The sequence below is a fragment of the Gorilla gorilla genome, chromosome 13, assembly GCF_029281585.2.
Source record: "Gorilla gorilla gorilla isolate KB3781 chromosome 13, NHGRI_mGorGor1-v2.1_pri, whole genome shotgun sequence".
Classification (NCBI taxonomy): Eukaryota; Metazoa; Chordata; class Mammalia; order Primates; family Hominidae; genus Gorilla; species Gorilla gorilla.
In genome coordinates this window covers 130558680-130581427 of record NC_073237.2, presented here as the reverse complement: position 1 = coordinate 130581427, position 22748 = coordinate 130558680, and positions in this window count along the sequence as shown.

The following is a 22748-nucleotide window of genomic DNA, read 5'->3' as shown; positions in this document are numbered from 1 at the left end:
AATTAAGCTGGAGATCATTGATGGGGGGATGTGTTATAAACGGCTAAGGGCAGCTCGAACAAGCTCTCAGGTATGCTGGCCGTGGAAGCCAGACAGTGACTGCCATGGGATCCAACCTGCAGGGGCTGGGGCAGAGCTGCCACCTGCCCAGGCTTGCAGGGGGCCTACTCCTCTCCCCATTGTCCTCCAGCTATGCTGTCCCCTCCTGACTTCTCCAGATCCCTCCCAAACTTCCCACTCCAAATTTCCCCCGGTGAGTCAGTGCTGCACAGTACATAGCAACTTGCCCAGAGAGAAGGTCTGCCATGGCCCAGGGCCACAGAGGAGGGTCCCAGACACACATGACCACCAGTGAGGTGGATCTCAGGATCCCTCTCAGCCATTAGCATCCCTGCTGACCAGCTGCACCCCGTCCCGGCCTCGTGGGCTTTTGCCCACCTCGGTAACAGGATAAAAAGATGTTAGCCGAGGCAGTGGATCACGCCCGTAATCCCAACACTTTGGGAGGCCAAGGCGGGTAGATCACCTAAGGTCAGAAGTTCAAAACAAGCCTGGCCAACATGGTGAAATCCCATCTCTACTAAAACTACAAAAATTAGCTGGGTGTGGTGGTGGGTGCCTGTAATCCCAGCTACTCGAGAGGCTGAGGCAGGGGAATCGCTGGAACCCGGGAGGCAGAGGTGGCAGTGAGCGGAGATCATGCCATTGCACTCCAGCCTGGGCAACAGAGCGAGACTGTCTCAAAAAAAAAAAAAAAAAAAAAGATGCTGAGACCTTTGCCTCCTGCCACATGGCAGCATCCATGCATGGTGAGGAAACACTGTCAACAGACCTCAGGTGCCAGAGCACAGGTGGAGGGAAGCCAGGAGAGAAGCACAGAGGGACTGGTATTGCCGTTCAGTGGCTGCCGGGGCTGTGGGGGTTCCGAGGCTCCAGGAGCCGCGCTGCGACGGACTCACCATGTTTGTTTCGGACCAGGTTGGAGGAAGCCTCCAGTATTGGGAACCTTGCTTGACTGGCAGGAAATAGGCCTGCCACAGAACCTGCAAACCTTCCAAATGCACACATACCCTTTGGGGTGTACTTACCCCCCGGAAAAGCAGAGAAATATCACAGAAAATCTATGCATTTCTTTCCCACCCATGATGATGCCTCATGAACAGAACAAGAGAGATTTCCAGAGCACTGGCCTTTTCTCAGGGTGGGCTCACCATTTTCTCCAAGGGGCCAGTTAGTGGGGTGGAGTTCTGTGGGTTTTTTTTTTTTTTCTATTTTTTAAGAATTGTTTAGGTTTACAGCAAAACTGGGAGGAAGGTACAGAATTCCCATATACCGCAAGGGGCAGGTCTCATGGGTCCCTGGCACCCAAGTCTCTGGTGAGGGTCTAGCCACTGAAGGGCAGGGCTAGACGGTGGCCAGCGGCAAACTGACCAATAGCTGGCACCCTCATCCTATTCTCATCTGTAGCTACAACAAGGGACAAATTTCCCCAAATCATGAGCCCACGTGGAAACTTCACAAGCTGTCGAGACAGCAGCAGGTGTCTGCGGCCCTGCCTTGCCCCGGAGCCCTCTGCTGCCCACCCTGCGTATCAGACCCCATCGCCATTGACACATCCCCTTGGGGCCTCTTCCCAAAGCCCTCGGTGGCATTGAAGTTATCCTGGGCCTTTGCCTGGCCTATGTTTATTTTCTCACTCTCCCACCACAATGCGGCTGCCATGGGACCGGGTTCTTACTCGCCCGGCCCCCCACGCATAGCGCCCTGGAACCCATGTGATCACTGTTTGTTGAATGACGACTGAATATTGAAATGGAAAACACTGTGCTCCAGACACCTGAGTTAGAAGCCTAGCCCTGCCCCTCGGTTGTTCTGTAACCTGGTGCGTGTTACTTAATCTCTCGGGACGAGGAAAACACCACCAGGGTACACAGACTGGCACCGTGTCCCCAACGCTCCTGCTCACCCACGAACCTGAGAGATAAAATGACTTTGTAGGGGGTCTCCATACCCACGCCACTCCCAAAGAGAGAGGGCGCAGACAAGGCCTGTTTATTTCACTTGTGTGCACCCTCAGGAGAGGCCCAGGGATGTTGGCACAGGTGCATTGTGGGCCCCGAAATAATCAAATTGCAGAAGGAGAGAGAGGGGGAGAGAGCGGGAAGGGTAATTGAATATCGGAGCGGAAGCTATTCTCAAGTCAGCCATTTCATGGTTCTTTCTCCTGTTTATGTTTTCTAAGAGATCTCCAAAATAAAATAGTTCTATTATTTTATGACTCATAGATATACGTTATAGTGATAACATATTACAGCTACGGCAGCGATGCTTATGGAATGGCCGCTCCGTGCCGCGCCGTAGAACTCTGCAAGGTGAATCTCTCTCTCTCTCACCTCACGGCTCGGGAAGCCTCGGCTCTGAGAGGCCAGACTCCGGCCACACCATCCAGACCACGGGGCCACGGGGCCAGGGGGCCAGCTGAGCCTGCAGTCACTCTCCTCCTCTGCTCCTCCGCCTCTAAAAGGTCCTTTTCAGACACTCAGGCACTCGCAGGCACCCCTCTTTCATCATGGTTAGGCACCACACGCTTTTCGTCTCCAAGTCTGGCTACTGCAGATGCAGAATGAAAAACGAGCCAATAACACAGCAAACCCGGGCAACTCGGCACGAAAGGCAATAAACGTGGTGAGGGGCCAGGCAGCGATTCCAGCCAGACAGATGAGCGGGCGTCACGGGCTCCAGGTGACGTAGAAAGGGCACAGAAAGGTCTCACCCTGAAGGGAGAGAACGTGGGGCAGGGGCTGGAGCGAGTGTGGAGACCCGGGTTCCAGCTCCCTCTCTCCTCGTCCTGCCGGGGACTGGGCCGAGAGACTTGGGCCCTCTGCCCCTCGGCTTCCAGGTCTGTCGAATGGGGCGATAGGAGAGTGCTGACAGCCCAGGGCTCCCCTGAGAGCTTTAAGAACACACTGGAAAGTTCTAGCGCAAGGTGAAGACTGTAAGAACGTTAGTGGCCGCCCCATCTGTGAACTAGGCACGGTCCTGTAGATCTCAAATGGCCACCTTTCAAGTGAGGACAACACGGGTGGTGACGGTGCCGGGAAAAAAGAACACACGCCTCGGCCGTGAGGCCTCTCCGAGAAAGGGACAGGCGGCAGTGGCACTGCCCACACAGAAGCATGGTCACCCAAACTCAGGCAGGCAGGTCAGGTGGGTCCCAAGGGCTCTCAATCCTTGCTGAATGGTAGAGTCACCTGGGGAGAGACTCTAAAACATTCTTGCCCAGACACCACCCCCAGAGACTGGGATTTTACTGGCCTGAGTGTGGCCCGGGCAGAGGGTGCTTAGAACCAACTCCAGGTGGGCCGGGCGTGGTGGCTCACACCTGTAATCCCAGCACTTTGGGAGGCCGAGGCGGGGGGATCACGAGGTCAGGAGATTGAGACGATCCCAGCTAACACGGTGAAACCCCGTCTCTACTAAAAATACAACAAATTAGCCGGGTGTGGTGGTGGGCGCCTGTAGTCCCAGCTACTCGGGAGGCTGAGGCAGGAGAATGGCGTGAACCCAGGAGCGGAGCTTGCAGTGAGCGGAGATTGCACCACTGCACTCCAGCCTAGGCGACAGAGTGAGACTCTGTCTCAAAAAAAAAAAGAACCAGCCTCATGTGTCTGAGACTGAGAACTGCTGGACTGAGAACTGCTAGCCCAGACCGCCTGATGCATGTGCCCCACAGGGCACCCTCCAGTGGCTCCCACCTCTGTGCCTGCCTGAAGGAGCCTCAAGGCTGCAAAGCACCACAAGTGGGTCAGCCACACCCAGCCTAGCACAGCCACCTTGTGAGGGTTCTGCCCAAGCCCCACAGCCCTGCAGCCATCTGTGGGGAGCTACTGATCACCCAGATGTGATCTTGCAGATGCACAGAAGACCAGGTTTCCACCACCCTGAGCCAAGGAGGCCTCTGCCATGGAGAGAGGCCATCAGAGACCAGTGTCCGGCAGCGCCCTGCCTGGCCCCGGAGCCTGGGGCAAAACGGAACGTCAGGACCACCGACCCTTTTCCTCTAAAACTTCAATATTTCTTTCCTCATAGATATCTTGCATTCATTTTGCATTAACTTTATTTAAAACATTGCATTAAAACATCATTTCTGCCTCTCTCCTCGCACTGGTCCCACCCTGGCCTCTCTGTGGGATGTTCCTGCCACCCTGACCCCTCTGCAGCCCTCCAGACACTGATGGCTGCAAGCTTTACATGGGTGGCCCACCAGGCCCTGCAGCAAGTGACCCTCCTGCAAGCTCCTCCTGTCCCCAGAGTGTCTGTTGTCACCAGGACACATCAAAATGGCTGAATACTAGGTGGCTCCACTCCCAAGGGGCATTTTGGGACTTCAGGAAGGGCTGTTCTGAGTTGTCACAATGACCTTCAGTAAATACACAGGCCAGCCCTGCAGGTAACTCTGTCCCTGGTCTCGCCAGACGTTCAGGTAAGCAAAGAGGCTGCTTATAATTACCTGAGCTAGAACCTTAGAAAATATATCCTGGGGATCTTTGCTGCACAGTTAATCCTCGCTGGCTTTTCCAGGAAAGCATCTCCTGTGTCCATTGAAGGGAGGACACGTTGCTGCATTTGGAACTTGACCACCTGGGAAAGTCACTTCACAGGTACATGCTCAGCTGCTGGAGGCCCGAACGCCAGGCCTGGCCCATCCGCATCAGCCGTGGGGGCTGGCGCGGGGATGACATGACACAGGCATGCCTCGGGGGGGCTTCTGGGCTCCCCTGGAGACAGAGCCAGGCCTTTACATATTGAAAAACATATGATTTTATCATACAATTTCCCTTTAATTCCTCCTCCATATAACAGGGCGTTATACTGACTTGCAAAATTGTGTGTGAGGTGAGTTATCTCTTAGCTATGATTTTCTTTTCAGATGGTACAGGGAGTGCCCCTGGCCTGAGGAGGGTGAGGATGAGGGGTCGTCAGTGGCCCAGGATGCCCCTCACCTGGGAGCGTTACAAAATGCTGGTGCCCAGGCTGCACCCCAGGATACTGATATATGTGGTCAGGGAGCAGCCTGGGTTGGGCTGGGGGCATTCTCCAGAGCAGCTGAGGTTAAGAGTCCCCGGGCCGCATGCATTCAGTCCCATCAAGGAGGTTATCTGGGCGCTCTCAGCCTCCGTTTTCTCATCAGCGAAATGGGAATGATGAGATGGCCCAAAGCCATCCACAGACACTGGGAATGGCTGCCTTCATTCCTTCATTCTCCCTCCAGTTCTCATGACCTGAAGGGTATAGGAGCTGAAAGCCTGCGCCTCCTTGGGACAGCCTACCCGGGGCTCCCCATTCCTCCGTTGTCAGGGAAAGTAACTCAGTTACAGGTGGCCAATCTAATGTGGCCGATAGGATAACTGGCCAACAGGATAATAGGGCCCCAGCGTACGTAGTAGCTGCGTGTTACCAGGGCCATGGCAAAGGCCCGAGATTCTCAGGGAGGAGAGGACCCATAGAGGCTGCTTTACCTGCAGGTAATTCCCGCAGAGGGCTGTGGGGGCCCTGGGGGAGAGGCTGGGAGCCAGTCTGCAGGAAAGGAGGGAGCCGGCCCTTCTCCGGAGCAGTCCTGGAATCTGCATTGCTGCCGTGCAGGAGGAAATGGGAGTCCCAATGCTTACTTAGCCAACTACCTTTGAAGGCATCTGGCTGGAATGAGAGAGAAGCCGAGGGGCTGAGCGGCTCTGAGGTGCCACTCCTCGACCTCTGTTCGCCCTCCCCCACATGGCTTAACCTTTTTGGTGTTGGCTTGTTTGTGAGTTTGGTGACACTTCCCCAGCTGTTATGTCAATGGAAGCAGGGCTCCTCCTGACAGAGTCCTGCCTTTCAGCCCAAGGACACCTCCCAGTCCCCCCTCGAGGCCCACTCCGCTGGCCACTCTCCCCCAGGCCAGGCAAGTGCTGGGGAGGGCCCCACTGTTGTCCACGGGCAGCCAGGCCTGTGAGAGAAGACCCCCATCCCGAGAGCCCTTCCCGGGCTCCAGGCTCAGCGAGGGACGAAGGGACAAATGGCATGAGGTCCTCTCCCGGCTGTCACAGTGAGCGTGGAGCCGCCTCTGCTTTCTCAGCAGAGCCCAGCTGGGCCCGTTCCAGGCTGCTGTCTGTGTCGCGTGCAAAGAAAGAGCCCTTTCCAGTGTTTTATTTACATACAGCACATTACATACAGGAAAACGCCGCTTTTTCATCCACAGCTCTGGGAGGTTTGACCAATGCATGCGGTCACGTAACTGTGACCATAATCAAGATATAGCACACTCCATCCCCACAAGGAGCCCCACGGCCCTGGCAACAGCAGCCTGAGCTCTGTGCCGACAGCAGAACCCGACTAGCACAGCCTCGGGAGGCAGCATCAGCGGGGCAGCTCCGGCGATGCGCGCCTTTTTGTCACCGAGTAGTATTCCATTGCAGGGGTGGGCCACAGCCTGTTTATTCAGCCCCAGCTGAGGGACATCTGGGTTGTTTCCTGTTTTTGCTTAGTCAGGTTCTAAAAACTGGTTTCTCATCCCACAGCCACCAGCTCAGGAACAAAGCTCTTTACAAATGAGCGGCTGTGTGCTGACATCCGGGCGATCATGGAGATCCCCGGGGGGTGAGGCTCAGGGACCCCCAGGCACCAGCACGTTCTCAACCCCAGGCCATCTGGCTCCAAGCTCCTGCCCAAAGTTGGCAGGCTGGGGACTGCTATGAGGCACAGCTGCAGCCAACTCCCTAGAACCCTGGGCCGTTTATAAGGGAGTGACAGAGGCCTGCGGTCTTGAGGACGCCCGAGGAGGGCTGCTGCCCCTCTGAGCCCCTGAGCCGTTGAGCCCCCTCGCCTCCCCACGTGGGTGGCATGTGAGGGCTGCTCCTGCCTTCCCCCAGCCCCTCCAGGGGAAAAAGAATGGAATGACAGGGTGCCAGCTAGTGATGAGCTGAGCCCAACCCCAGCACAGGGCCTGAGTGGGACTCAGGGAGACGATTACGGGCAGCATGCAGCTGTTTCTCAGCCCTGTCGGCCGTGGCCCGAGACTCCCTTTGTTCCCGAGGGAGGGGATGGCTGGGCTCAGGGGTGGCCTTGTGGGTGGGGGCTCCTGGCCGACTGGCTGCCCTTGCATCTCCGCTGCCTGCCAGCAAGGAGATCACTCAGGCCCTGATACGATCGCTGCGGGACAGGCGGAAATTGGAATGTCCCGGGTGCTTGATCGAGGCAGCTTTTGAGCTGCGGCCACAGGGACATTAGAAGCCAATGTAATGGCCTCATTCAGCTCCCCTTGCAGCCCCGTGACCTTGGACAGCCTGAAAGCCTGTGTGCTGTTTTGATGAAAAATCAGGAGTTAGGGAAGTGAGGGAGGCTGGCACGAGGGCAGGGTGGCTGTGCAGGAGCTCTGGTGGGCTGCTGTCCATCTGTCTGTCCTCACTGGCTTCAGGCCACCTGCCCCCTACGACGGGCCATCCGTCCATGCTGGCTCCCTGACAACAGAGCCTGAGGACCCCAAAGGGACAAAGAAATCCCCACCCCAGGGGACCCTGGGTACAACCTGTGATGAGGAGGCTGGGGCCTCAGCTGGGGAGGGGAGGGGCTCTCACAGGACAAAGGGACCCCCCCACCTGAGCTCCCACTGGGGCCTCAGTCTCCCCATCTCCAGTAGCTCAGCCGCCTCCGCCTCCCCTAGTGGCATCTGAGGGCATCAATGGAGCACTGCTGTGTGTCCCCTGTCCACAAGGCCCCTGCTGCTGGGCTATCACGCAGCCCCTCTTCAATGGAAACCGAGGTGACTCGCCCCAGGCCACACTGCACAGGATGGGACAGCCCCTGGCGGGCCTCCCCTCTGCTACTCAAGCCCCAGGCTCTTGTGTAAAGATGGCCAGGCCAGGACCCTTCTCCCACGTGTCCCAAGTCCAAAGTCAAGAAACCTTGTCCACCCCAAAACCCTGCTCAGCTCCTGGGGCTGGCACTTCTCAGCCAGCACCTGCCCAGGCAGAGCCCATGAGGCCAGCCCTCCCCTCACTGTCTGCAGCTGCCTCCAAACCCGTTTGACAAATCAGCTCTGATGAATAGTGCCTGGGCCATGTCAGAGCATCTGGGGGCTCACAGCCCTCCTTCCCTCCAGGGCCCTGGCTGAAAGGCCAGCAGGGTCTACAGCCACGTGAAAGGCCCACAGAGGGGCCACCCCCTCACAGACACACACAAAGGCATTGCGACCTCAGGCTGACCCCAGCCTTGAACCTAGAGCTGACGGATGTGGGGCGGGGCTGGGGGCTGCCCATCACTCTCCCAAGTTGGGAGAGGGGTCTTCCTGTACTGCCCCACCCCTCCCCAGAGGTGCAGGCGGCACTGCCCAGCAGACCTAGGAGATGACGGTGGGGAGAATTCAGATAGGATGGCCCTGTCACTGCTTCCCCTCCCCCAGGCCTAGGATTCTGTCCCAGGGCTGAGTCTTCTCCCAGCCTGAGCCCCTTCTGTTGGGTTCCTCCCGCCCACATAGTCCAGAACCAGTGGATGGAGCCAGCTGGAAACCAGGTGGGCTCCCTGCGGGAAACTGCCTGGGAATCTTGGCTCTCTCTTGGCTCTGCTCTGTTCTCCACTGGCCCCTCCTGGACCTCCCCTGGGATTCTGGAAGGAAGGGCCCCTCCCCAGATGGATCAGACCCTCTTGTCCCAGTCTTGGGAACCTCCAGGCCAAGCTTCCACTCCCTGAGCCGAGTGTCCCCTGATCAGCATCCTGGGCAGGCAGGAGCAGGCAGCCCCACTCTGAGGTCAGAACAGGCAGCCCCACTCTGAGGTCAGGATGAGGGAAAACAAAATGCACACTGGTAATAGCCAGTGGGCACAATGCTCTTCCCAGAGGACAAGCTTTTCAATATTGTAATTCTCACAGCAACCCCACTCAGCAGGGGCTGAGTGACAGCCCAGCAGCAGGGGCCAAGTGACAGCCCAGCAACAGGGGCCATGTGGACAGAGGACACACAGCAGCACTCCATTGACGCCCTCAGATGCCACTAGGGGAGGCAGAGGCAGCCAAGCTACTGTCTGACCTGAAGTCAGACAGGTCCCACCTTCCACTTTCTGGTTTTCCTACTACTTCCTGTCCCTTTTTAGAAAGTGATGAAAGGTCCCTTTTCCATGATGGGAATATTGAGGCACGAAGGGTTAAATTGGCACCCCACCTGGCCCTGTCTACCACTACTCACATCCCATGTCCCTCCTTATCCCCTCAGGGGCCCCTCACTCAGTACCACAGACACCCTCACTTCTACAAGAAGGCTTGGATGGTTCAATCCCTGTCCCCAAAGACGATGAGCCCTAGAACCCTTATCTGTGTATCCTCCTCTTTCTTGTTCCCAGCATGTTGCACACAAACTGCATGCAGTAGGTAGTGAAAAATGCTGACCTACCAGGCCACTCCTGGAGTTGCAGAGGGACCACCCTGTAGTTGAGGCAGAGACCAGGTTCTCACATGCTCCACTGGCCCAAGAAGGGAGGAAATGGGGGCCAGGAGGTGAGGAAATTCCCTTTACCACATGCTCCCCAGGGCCTGGCTGAGCCGGCTGCTCTATCTACACCTCCCCTCATAACTCCTACTGGTGAGTCAGATGGTCTCCCTTGGTTAGGAGAATGAGGCCCAAACAGGTGAAATTACTTGAGTTTGATTACTTGGGAGCTAGAGGCAGCCCTGGAGTTTGAGCCCCAGGTTTTGACACCACCCCACACTGGCTCTCGTGATACCTGACACATAGTAGGTGCTCAACAAAGGTCATAGGACAGAAAGCCCCTGAAGACTATTACAGCTGCAAACACTGCCCCTCGCCCACCCCAGAGGGCACATCCTCCACCAATCTGCAAGGGCACCAGCTGCCCTTGCCCTATGTATTCATGGTTGTTCAAAGCCCTGTGGGGTTTTTAATCATCCCCCATGTGCACACAGGCGTGATTTATAAAGTGGGTCTTAAACGCCACCGCCGCCAATCAGCAGATGAATGCAGGGTCTTGGCAGCATCCACTGGGCTGTGCATTTGGTCCTGAATAAGTCACCCTTGACAATTCCTGCCATGGTGCCAACAGCAACAATAGAGACATGTCATCCCCTTTGCAGGGGTTGGGGGCAGTCACACCCTTGCCAGGCCAGAGGGCAGTGGGATTGTGGCTTCTAAGGGTCCTGGAAGGACAATGACATTGCTGCCCACAGTGGCCGTGCCATGTGGCCTCCTCCACAACCCCAGCCAGGTGGACTTGGGGTATGAAGCCAGTGAGGGCAGGAGTGCAAGGCTTGGGTGAAGCTCTTGGGGCTAGGAGGGGGGAAGAGCAAGCCCCAGGTGCAGGGGGGCAGGGAGGGTGGGAGAGACTTACACCCTCCCTGTTCTGACCTCAACCCTCCTTTCCACTCCAGGGTGCCTCCAATGGCAGCCCCATCTCCCAGCCCTGAGTCGCCATCACTCCTCTCTTGGGGCCTCCCCTGTGGGCTACCCTCTGCCTTCTTTCTCCACAGCAGCTAAAAGGCCAGGGAGGAGGCGTTAGATCTGGAGGCCAGACTCTGCTGATGAGCAGCTCATAAGTGATGGCATCTCTTGGCCTCAGTTTCCCCATCTGTAAAATGGGTGCCTATGCTACGAGGATGTGGTATGTTTTCAGTGAGGCACAATAAGTAAGGCAGTGGCATGGAGCTCAGGGAATGCCCCAGCACCCCACCTCTCCGCACAAGCCACCCGAGCTCTCCTCCTGAGGAGAAGGGTGAGCCCCTGGCTCCCGGCTCCACCGCCTGGACTTCTCTCCAGCCACCAACCCGAGTCTCAGCCCCCAACCCCCTGCAGCCTTGGAGGCCGCTGGGCAGCGGCTCTGGCTCACTTCTGCTAATCCATAGGGCCCCATGGGCCTAGCCCTGCCAAGTTCAGGCAGCTCCAGCCCCAGCACCCCCAGCAAGGGAGGCCTCCGTGGAGCTGCGGCCTAGTTGGCCACACACGGTCCACGTGGTTGGGTTGGTTTGTAGCAGAAAGGCTGATGGGCCAGAACTCAGGGGGGAACTGGAAATCTCCAACCAGCGGGACGAACTGGCTCCAACGTGGCCAGGAGAGGTCCCTCGGGGGCCCCTCTAGTGCGTAGAGACCCTGCCACACTGGTGTGGGAGGTCCAGGGCCCGGGTAACACACCCGGTTGCTGTGGACCTGGGAGCCGAGGTTCCGAGCTCTTCGCCCTGCTTGTCCCCCAGTGTGTGCCAAGACTTCCCTTGCCAAATAATTTCCCAAACAGGTTTTCAGAAGAGAGTTGGCAGAGAGTGTTCTGGCTGTGTCTAAAGGAGACAAAGGAAAGCGGAGAGTCAGCATTTGCTGGGGCTGCTTTGACCCCAGCAGAGCATTTTGGCCCCATGAATGATGATTGCAATGTGTTCATGGGTGACACGATGAAGAAACTGGGAGGGCACTGAGACTGGGTTTCCAAATCCACTGGGGGTGCTCATTCCAGCTGCTGGGGAGCCTCTGCGGCGGAGGCAGCAACTGGGGCCACCCTGGGGGCTGTGGCCCTTCAGTGCCAGGGCCATGGTCACAGCGGACAGCCTGGAACCCCAGCCACCAGCCTCCATTCCCGGGGCCTCTCGGAGATGAGGTTTGTACCAGGGACTCACAAGCCCCCTCCCCAGCCTGGGCTCTGTTGATGACAAGGTCTTCCCCCGCCGATGCTCAAACAATAAGTTTGATGAGCAGTTCTGCACCGAGTCCACGCAGCTGCCCCTCTCCGAGGGTGTAAATGTCCTTCATTTTAGGCAGTCCTGGCGATTGCAGTCGGCATCTGGAGATGTGGTTGGTTTCCTTGAGTGTCTGTAAGAATTGGCCACTCTGTTAGTCCTCAGATGGCTCCCTGGGCTTGGGCTGGACTTGGGCTGGACTTGCTGTAGGGTTAGGGTTAGGGTTAGGGTTAGAGTTAGGACCAGGGGATCCAGGTCCTAGCAAGCAACACGTGTTCACTGGAACTTGCTCAAGGGCAGGAGAGACTGGAAATGCCTCATGAAGAAAGGCTGGTGTGGGGGTCACCCACCGTCTCCACTGCCGGCAGCTCAGGGGCGCCGGGAGATGGCCACCATTTTGTCCATGGGAACCTGGGATCCTCGTCTCTAGGCCCATTAGTGTGCACCCTGGCACACATCGAGTGGGGGTCTTCCCTGCCTCTGTGCCCCGCCCCCACCTCTCTGACTACTGCTTAAAGCACTCAGTGGCAGCAGGCTCCGGCCAGCATTTGAAGTGGGACCCTACTCCAGGGCTCAGGGAGGCCAGATCACTGGCCAGGGGCACAGTCACCAGGGGACAAGAACTGATCAGTGCACCCCCCACCAAACAATCCTCAGCCCCGAGTGCCCCACTGTACGGGGCCGTGAGCCCTGACACCTTGGGCCTGAGCCCTAGAGTCAGATTCGTTTTTCTCAAAACACGCCGGGAGACCCAATCCTGGAGGGGGACCAGTAGAAACTCTCTGCAGCCATCATGCATGCTTGGCTGAGCCCCCAGCCCCACAAGGCAGCCCTGCCACTCCTTCTCCAGGCAGCGTGCTGGGCAGCCAATCTCCCTGAGCTCCCAGGCACCTGGGCCTCAGCTCAGGGACAGGGACAGGGACGTTTCCCCTGGAGGCTTCCAAGGTCCAGGACCCACCCCTTGTGGTGCATCCTTCACATCCCCAGCTCAGAAAGTTCTTTCCCAGGGAATGCCCACCCAGCCCAGCCTCAGGAGCTCTTGCCCACACCTCAGCTCTGCATCGCTCTTCCTGCAGTCTGAAAGCACAGGCTCCATGGACGCAGAGGCCACTCCTCATGCCCTACACCATCCTCCTTTCCTGTGCCAGTGACAGCGCCACCCCCTGACCCGCCAACTCTCAGGTAAGTCACTGAGTCACTAAGCACTCGAATCATCTCACCAAAGCTGGGGACAAAGGGTCTTTGTCCTGCTTCAGGAGACAATGTCCCAACACATTGTTGTCCCCCAAATATCCCCAAGCCACGCTGGATGTCTCACCTGTGTCCACCAGCTCCAGTTTCTCACTCATTCAACAACTCACCTTGAACCTAGACGTAAACAAGATGGAGCACCATCTTGTTCATCGTGCGTCCCGTGGTGTGTTGGGAAGACAGGTTGGGAGGACAGCAGTGGCGGTGGGGAGGGGCTGCTCCCGGAAGAGAAGAGGAGAAGGCAGTACAGTGCCCCTCGAGAATGGAGTGGGTTTGGCAACACAGAGGTCACTGGAGACCTTGGTGAGACCTCTTTTGATGCTCAGTGCTCCACTGGTTTAGTGGAGCTTCCAATTCCAGGAAAGGAAACTGACAACTCATTAGTGAACATGAATATAGTTTCTACACAGCAAATCAAACAAGTAAGGGACTGGGAACAGTGGGGAGCAGGTGTGGGGGAGGGCAGGACCCTGAGGAGGGGACACATGAGCTGAGGCTGAATACAGTGAGGGTGGGGACCCTGAGAATAGCTCGGTGCAGGGCGGGCATTACAGGTTAGGGAATGGCGAGTACAAAGGCCCCGGGGTGGGAATGAGCTACACGCTGGACCCAGGGAACCTGGCAGAACACAGTGTGGCAGGGTGCCCAGGAGGGTGCCACGGGGTTGGCAGAGCCAGATGGAGAATGGGGGCTATTTAAGGAATGGGAAGACAGGGGAGGTCAGGTTTCCGGCATGGACGTGCTGCTGTGAGCTGTTGGCAGTTGTCCGATTCAGCCTGTAAGCTGTTGAGACGCTGAGGTGTTGGGTGGGCGGACAAACATCTGGATTCCAGGGTGGAGGTCAGAGAGGTCAGAGCTGGGTAGACGCATGTGGGGCTATCACCATAGGAATGGCATTTAAAGGGACTGGACTGTCGGCCGGGCACGGTGGCTCACGCCTGTAATCCCAGCACTTCAGGAGGCCAAGGCGGGCGGTTCACCTGAGGTCAGGAGTTTGAGACCAGCCTGGCCAACATGGTGAAACCTCATCTCTACTAAAAATACAAAAATTAGCTGAGCATGGTGGCACACATCTGTAATCCCAGCCTCTTGGGAGGCTGAGGCAGGAGAATCACTTGAACCTGCGAGGTGGAGGTTGCAGTGAGCTGAGATTGCGACATTGCACTCCAGTCTGGGCAACAGAGTGAGACTTTGTCTCAAAAACATAAAAATAAAAAATAAAAATAAATACAGCACTTTGGGAGGCCGAGGCGGGCGGATCACGAGGTCAGGAGATCGAGACCAAGGTGAAACCCCGTCTCTACTAAAAATACAAAAAGTTAGCCGGGCGTAGTGGCGGGCGCCTGTAGTCCCAGCTACTCGGGAGGCTGAGGCAGGAGAATGGCGTGAACCCGGGAGGCGGAGCTTGCAGTGAGCCGAGATTGCGCCACTGCAGTCCAGCCTGGGTGACAGAGCGAGACTCCGTCTCAAAAAAAAATAAATAAAAATAAATAAAAATAAATAAATAAAATAAAGGCACTGGACTGGGAGGATCCTGGGGAGGGGTGTAGATGGGGCTTAACCCAGGCCCTCCTGGGTGAGGAAAAGGCAAAAGAGGCATGGAGAGACACTGAGAAGGTGTGGCCCATTATGTAGTGGGAGGACCGGTAGGGAGGACCACTGGGGAGGACAGGTGGGGAGGACGGTGGGGAGGATCGGTGGAGAAGACAGGTAGGGAGGACAGGTGGGGAGGACAGGTGGAGAGGACAGGTGGGGAGGACAGGTGGGGAGGACAGGTGGAGAGGATGGGGGGAGGACCGGTACGGAGGACCGGTGGGGAGGACAGGTGGAGAGGATGGGGGGAGGACCAGTAGGGAGGACAGATGAGGAGGACAGGTGGGGAGGACGGAGGGGGAGACGGGTGGAGAGGACAGGTGGGGAGGACACGTGGGGAGGACTGATGGGGTGGGGGCTCCCAGAAGGCACCAGAAGAAGGCAGTACAGGGCTGCTGGAGAATAGAGTAGGTTTGGCAACACAGAGGTTGCTGGAGACTTTGGCGAGACTTCTTTTATGCCAGATTCGTTTCTACAGGGACTGAGGAAGAGGAGTCTATAAAGAGAAATAGCTGTGGGGTGTTGTGGGGTTGGCGGGCCAGCTTGGCTGGGGGTGGCCGGGAATGAGCCCACACACAGGAAAGTTGACAGGGCGGATGAGAGCTGCTCTGAAGCCATCCTGACCCCAAACTTAGATTTCCCCCCAGCTGCATTTTGATTCTTATCCCCACCCCTAATCCCTCTTCATGCTGCAGCCAGAGGAGGCTGGGGTTCAGGGAAGACCGAGCTGCAGCTCCCCAGCAAATCCTGAGTCCCTCTCCGGCTCAGGAGGCCTGAGCTCCAGCCATGCCCCTTCTCAAGCCCCTGTAGGAAGCACTGCCTCATCCTCAGGCACTGGGTAGGCCTTCTCCACGTGCCCCTGGTGAGCCTCACTCCTCATGGTTCCAAACTCTCAGAGGCCTCCGCTGTGTGTCCAGCCTGGCTCAGGGTGGGCACTTAGACACGAACACAGAGCCCTAACCTTCGACCTCCCACCCTCCCCTTCCTCTCTGCTCTAGTCATCCAGCTTCTTCTCGAATGTCTCCCATGATGGGGCGCTCAGCATCACTCAAGCCAGCTGTGTCCCTGCTTTGGGTTTTCCCCTGGTATGAGTTCAGGGCCAGAGCAGGGAGCCGGCGCCCATCGTAGTGCAGGGGTGGGGGCTTTCCCCAGCTGGGGGAGCGTCCCAGGTCTCCTGGGAGACCTGGGCGCATGTGCAGCTGCTGTGCACAGGCAGGAAGATGGCGGCCTCCACTGACCAAGCTCTCAGACGAGTCATCAGCTGTGACACACGCCTTTTCATTTGGACCCATTAGGGTAACCTGGTGGAAATAAAGCATCTGTCACACCCCAGGAAAGTGTCACACAGGTATTCCCAAATTCTCTTTCTCCACAGCCCTCAGAGGTCTGAGGCCATTCATACCCATCAACCGGGAGAAAAATCATGTCATTTCCATAATGCACACCCTCTCTGCGGAGGCGCTATAAATATGTAGAGATGACATCGCCGCAGCGCGGCTTGTGTGAGTGATGTCATCTCGGGGGGTTGCCTAGCAACCCCGACAACGTTTGGGAGGCTCTAATTCTTGAGTGGGATAAAGTCACATTTACGCAGTTCAGTTAATCAGCTTCCTGGCAACTCCGCCAAGATGATCTCATTTTATTCATGATTATTTTATGTGAAATGCACTTTTAGCTCTAAGAGAACACAAAGATTTAATTCAAAACTCGCTATTGCTTTGTGTTTCCAGGGTGTCGTTAACACGGCGTCCATGCAAATAACCATGGTAACACACGGATAATTAGTATATATGGCACGCGGTATTAATACAGAGCCGGGGCCGGCTCCCAATCAGCGCCGATTACCGCGTGTTATTACTGGAGTAATTACCTGCAGTAACACACAAATTGAACTAAATGGTCAATTGAAGTAAAGTGAATGGCTTTTTATTCTAGTCCCTAAATAATGTGTCTGCTTGGCTGAGTAGTTCAAGGTAAATAAAAGTCTTAAATTGATGGCCTCTTCCCCACCGCCCCTCCTTGGGTGGAGAATTGGGCTTCGTGGGTCTTGCAGTCTGGTAACCAGACAGTTACTCCTGGAAGCATCTGCCTCTCCTCCAGCCTCCCCACCTCGAAAACGAGCACCCCCATCAAGCATCCCTGCAGAGCTCTGGCCCTTATTAAATATTCCCAAGCCCTGTGTGCCGTCTTACTCATCCCCCCAGGGAAGAGGGCACGGAACTTTCCAGATAGAAAATGAAGAGCAAAAGGCAGCGGCCTTCCTCCCAGGGATGTTTTCTTGCCCCTCTGGTAGGTGGGGCAGAAAGGAATCACTGGCTTCCTGTTACAGGATGGAAGCGGGGAGGGGAGGTCAAAGGTCACTTCTGCCTTATTAGCAGAGCGTTTCTAAAATTCCATAAACTTAGAAGATCTTCAAACAGGAAGTCACACTGGACCTCTCAAAGAGACAGGGCACATACCGAATTTGAGCTGCTTCGCTCCCTTCAGAGAGGGAGAGGGAGAAGGGAAGGCATGCAGACGATCCTTGGACTGGGCGCGGAGAAGACCAGATGCCCAGTGATGGGGACAGGGGATAGAGTCAGTCTTATTCTGGTCCTTTCTCTGTGACAGGAGCAGTGTTGGGACGGAAGCAGGCCTGGGGAGGTGGGAAAGAAACGTCAAGTCCTTCATTCAGCTGTGGGGTGGTTCCGACCCCCACCATCCGGGATGATGGGCCAGGGTGCCCACATGGGCATCGAACTCCTAGAAGGCAAAGACAGAGTGCAGAGGAGTATAAAGAGGGTCCGGCTGCTCGGGGCTTCTCTGAGGGAGCCGTATTTAAGCTGAAACTGGAAGGGTGAGGGAGGTTGCAGGGAAGGAGGCTGCAGGGAAGGAGGGCTGAGGAGGACAGTAGCAGTCAGGGAAGGGCCAGCAAAAAGCCCTGTGACTGAGAGAGGCCACTCCACTGCACCACCAACTTGAAATGTCACATGTGTGGAAATGCGTAAGTATAGAAATCTAGGAGAAGGAAAGAAAAACGTGGCTTAAAAACCCACAGCCATGTCTGCATTCCAGGGTGGCAGGGGCAGAATTCATTACAGGGCAAGCAAGCTGCTTTGTTACTCAGAAAACCCTCTTAAGGGCCTTTCCTTGTCAAGGTAAGGCCACCTGTCTACTCTGGATTGGAGAGTCTGAGACCAACAAAGAGAACAAATTGCATTTCAAAACAAAGGGATTTTTGATCAAAGAACTTGCAGGTGCACAGCTGCTCACACCCACTGCCCCAGCACAAGGCAGCCATCAGTGCAATATAAACAAGGGGGCCCAGAACATATGCCTGGGCTGAAAACAAGACAAGCCTCTCACAAATCAGAAACAGAAGGAGCAGGGTGAGCACCACAGCCCACAGGGCTCCAGGTTGGGAGTGGCAGGATCTGGACTCAGCACTCCCAAAGGGCAATAGGGACTGGAGTCCAGTTCAGGCCAGGACACAGGCTTGGGAAAGAGGGCAAGAAAACAGCCCGGCAGCCTTGGTGCTGAAGTTATAGTTTAGGGACACTGCAGTCTATGGAGGAGGCAGGTGGTAGGGGTAGCAGGGAAGGGTTGATGCCACAACCTCAAAATGAGAAGCCTCTCCAAGATGTCTTCTGCCTCCAGGACCATATCTGCTTTGTGCTCCATGTCACAGCACTGCAGAAACACCACCTTAATACCTGATTCTAGACTAATCAGGGAGAGAAAGGGAGCAAACGATTTAAAACCAGATGAAGAAAAACCTCAACTCCTCCCAATCGAAATGAGCAAACTAACATTTTAAAACACAAGAAGAAATGGTAGAGGAAGAAACTGATTTTGTATGGCAATCTGACAAACACTTCAAAATAACATTGTGTTCCATAATGACATAAATTAAAGTCTCACATCTATTGAAAAATGAATATCAATATATCCAAAAATTGTATGAAATTGGACAAAATGGGCAAATTCTTAAGAACAAATACATAACTCATTGACACAAGCTCAAGAAGGAATAGAAAACTAATAGAAATAGAAAAACTAAGTAGTCCTATAACCATTCCATGAATTTAATCAGTAATTTTAAAAGAAAAAAACTTCCTAAGTAGAGAACCTCAGGTCTAGATGACTTCACCGGTACCAAATGTTTAAGTACAAGTTACAGTAATTCCAATCCTGCATAAACTTTACCAGAAAATAAAGAGGATATACTCCTCAATTATTTTGCAAGGATAGCATAAACTTAAAATCAAACCTCACCAAAACTATGAGAAAACTAAGACCTAAATAAATGGGCAGCATATATCATGTTCATAATTTAGAAAACTCAACATTATGAAGATGTTAATTCTCCCAAATTCTTGTTTTAAAGTCAGTTTTATTGAGGTATAATTATCTAGAGTATAACTTACCTTTTTTTAGTGTATAGTTCTGTACGTTTTAACAAACTGAAATAGTCATGTGACCACCACTGTAATCAAGCTATAGAACACTTCCATTGCTCCCCAAAATTCCCCAGACCCTTTTGTAGTAAATTCACTCCCCCAGCCCAGTAAATTTATTCCCCCAGCCATTGATCTGTTGTCTGTTCCATAGTTTTGCCTTTTCTAGAAAGTAATTTAAGTCGAATTATAACTATGCAGCCTTTTTGTGTCTGGCTTCTTTTTTGAAAAATCATTTATTTCTATTAAAATAGAGACAGGGTCTCGGTATGTTGCCCAGGCTGGTCTCAAACTCCTGGGCTCAAGCAATCCTCGTGCCTTGACCTCTCAAAGTGCTAGGATTACAGGAGTGAGCCACCACACCTGGCCTGGCTTCTTTTACTTAGCATAATTCACTTGAAATTCACTCGTGTTTTGCATTTATCTATAGCTCATTCAATTTTCTTGCTGAGTAGTATTTTATTATATGGACATACCGTGGTTTAAAGAATATTTGAATTGTTTTTCCAGTTTGGGACAATTACAAATCATGCTGCTATAAACATTCATCCACAGATTTTCATGTGATTTATCTTGAATAAATATCTAGGAGTGGGATTGCCAGGTTATATCATAAGTATATGTTTAACTTTATGAGAAACTGCCAAACTGTTTCCATAGTAGCCATGCCATTTTGTGTTTGCATCAATAATGTACAAGAGTTGCAGTCGCTCTGCATTCTCACCAACACTTGTCATTGTCAGGTTTTAAAAAAGCCATTGTAATAGCTGTATAGTGATATCTCAGCATTTACATAATGACTAATTATATTGAGCATATTTTTATGTCCTTATTTGGTATCCATAAATATTCTTTTGATGAAGTGTTCATATCTTTTGTCCACTTTTTATTTTGGTTGCTTACTTATTATTGAGTTTTGAGAGTGTTTCATATATCCTGGCTATAAACTCTTTATCAGAATTGTGTTTTGGAAATGTTTCCACCAAATCTGTGAATTGTCTTTTCATTAATTTTTTTAATTTTGATAAGGTCTAATTTATCAAATTTTAAGCAGGTTGTGTTTTAGTTGTCAGATATAAGAAATCTTTGCCAAAACCAAAACCACAAATTTTTTTTTCTATGTTTTCTTCTAAAAGTTTTATAGTTTCAGATTTAAAAGTTAGTTTACGTACTGTTTTTTGTTTGTTTGTTTGTTTTTTGAGACAGTCTTGCTCTGTTGCCCAGGTTGGAGTGCAGTGGCACGATATTGGCTCACTGCAACCTCTGCTTCCTGGGTTCAGGCAATTCTGCTGCCTCAGCCTCCCAAGTAGCTGAGACTACAGACGTGGGCCACCATGCCCAGCTAATTTTTATATTTTCAGTAGAAACAAGGTTTCTCCATGTTGGCCAGGCTGGTCTCAACCTCCTGACCGCAGGTGATCCTCCCAAAGTGCTGGGATTACAGGCGGGAGCCACTGTGCCTGGCCTAGGTTGTGTTTTGAGTTCATTTTTGTATATGGTGCAATGTGTGAGTCAAATTTCATTTTTTTTTTTTTGCATACAAATGTCCAATTGTTCCAGAATCGTTTGTTTAAAAGATGGTCCTTCTATATTGAGTTATATTGTAACTTTGATGAAAATAAATTAAGTATATATACATGGTAGTGTATTTTGGTTCCACTGATCTATTTGTATACCCTTTGCCAACACTGCACTGTCTTGATTATCATAGCTTTAAAGTAAGTCTTCAAATCAGACAGTGAGAACCCTCCAAGTTTTGTTCTTTTTTGAAAGATATTTTGGCTCTTCTAGTCTATTGCCTTTCCATATACATTTTAGAATCAGCTTGTTGATTTCTATAAACACTCCTGCTGAGATTTTGATCGAGATTGTATTAAATCCCAAATTTCAGAATAATTGACAATTTAACCATATTGAGTCTTTCAATTCATGAACATAGTATATCTCTCCATTCAGGTCTTCTTTGATTTCTTTCATTGGTGTTTTTCAGTTTCAGCATAATGACATTGTACATGTTTTGTTAAATTTATACCTAAGCATTTTACAGGTTTTGGTGCTATGGTAAATGGTATTGTTTCTTTTCTAATTTCAATTTCAAAGGATTCATTTCTGGTCCACAAAATTATAATTACTTCTTTTTATATTGACCTTGTATCTTATGACATCGCTACACTTGGTTTTTTGGGTTTTTTAGAGATGGGGTCACTGTTACCCAGGCTGGAGTACAGTGGTGCAATCATAGCTCACTGCAGCCTCAAACTCCTGGAGTTCCCACTTCAGTCTCCCAAATAGCTGGTATTACAGGCATGAGCCACTGCACTTGACAAAATGAGCTCTGTCTAAGAAAGCTGAGTCTGGAGCAACAGACCCACAGTAAGCCAGTCTCAAAGGTGACCAGAAACAGTGTGCTACTTTTATTATTATTATTAGAGAAAGGGTCTTACTTTGTTGCCCACACTGGTCTCAAACACCTGAGCTCAAATGATCTTCCCACGCCAGCCTGTTGAGTAGCTGAGACTACAGGTGCACACCACCATGCCTGGCACACTAATATTAGTTCTAATAACTTTTTCATAGATTTTTTGAGATTTTCTATATAGATAATCATATTGAATGGAAATAGAAGCTGTTTCATTTCTTCCTCTCCAATTTGTATATCTTTTATTTCTTTTTCTGGCCTTATTCCACTGGCTAGGCTTTCCAGTACAATAATGACACTGCATACCTTTGCTTTCTTTCTGATCTTGGAAAATATTTAGTATTTCATTATTAATTAGATATTAGCTGCAGGTTTTTTGTAGATGCCTTTTATGAGGTTGAAGAAACTCCTTTCTCTTACTGTTTTGCTGAGAGGTTTTTTTCATGAGTAGATGTTGAATTTTCTCAAATGCTTTTTTCAATATCTATTAAGATGATCATATGGTTTTTCTTTTTTAATCTGTTGGTATGATGAATTACATTAATTCCTTTTTTTTTTTTTTTTTGAGACAGGGTCTCTCTCTGTCACCCAGTCTGGAGTGCAATGGCACAAATACAGCTCACTGCAGCCTCAACCTCCTCAGCTCAAGCAATCCTCCTGCTTCAGCCTCCCATATAGCCAGGACCATGGGTGTGCTCCCCCACCCAGCTAATTTTTTTAATTTTTTGTAGAGATGGGGGTCTCACTTTGTTGCCCAGGCTAGTCTCCAACTCCTGGGCTCAAGTGATCCTCCCACCTTAACCCCCAAAAGTGCTGGGGTTATAGCCACCATACCTGGTCTGATTATTGTTGTTGTTGTTATTGTTATTATTATTATTATTGAGACAGGGTCTCGTTCTGTTGCCCAGGCTAGAGTGCAGTGGCGTGGTTGTGGCTCACTACAGCCTCAACCTCCTCGGGCTCAGGTGATCCTCTCACCTCAGCCTCCCGAGTAACTGGGATTACAAGTGTGCATCACCACGCCCAGCTAATTTTTTTTATTTTTCATAGAGACGCGGTTTTGCATGTTGCCCAGACTGGTCTCCAACTCCTGGGTTCAAGTGATCCACCCACCTTGGCCTCCCAGTGCTGGAATCACAGATGCGAGCCACTGCACCCAGCCCTGATTGTTTTTTGAATGTTGAACCAGACTTGCATCCTTGCATAAACCTCATTGGTCAGATGTGTTATCCTTTTCATATATTGCTGGATTTGATTTGCTGGTATTTTATTGAGGATTTACGTGTCTTTGCTCACGGGGAATATTGCTCTATAGCTTTCTTTCTTTTTTTTTTTTTTTTTTTTTT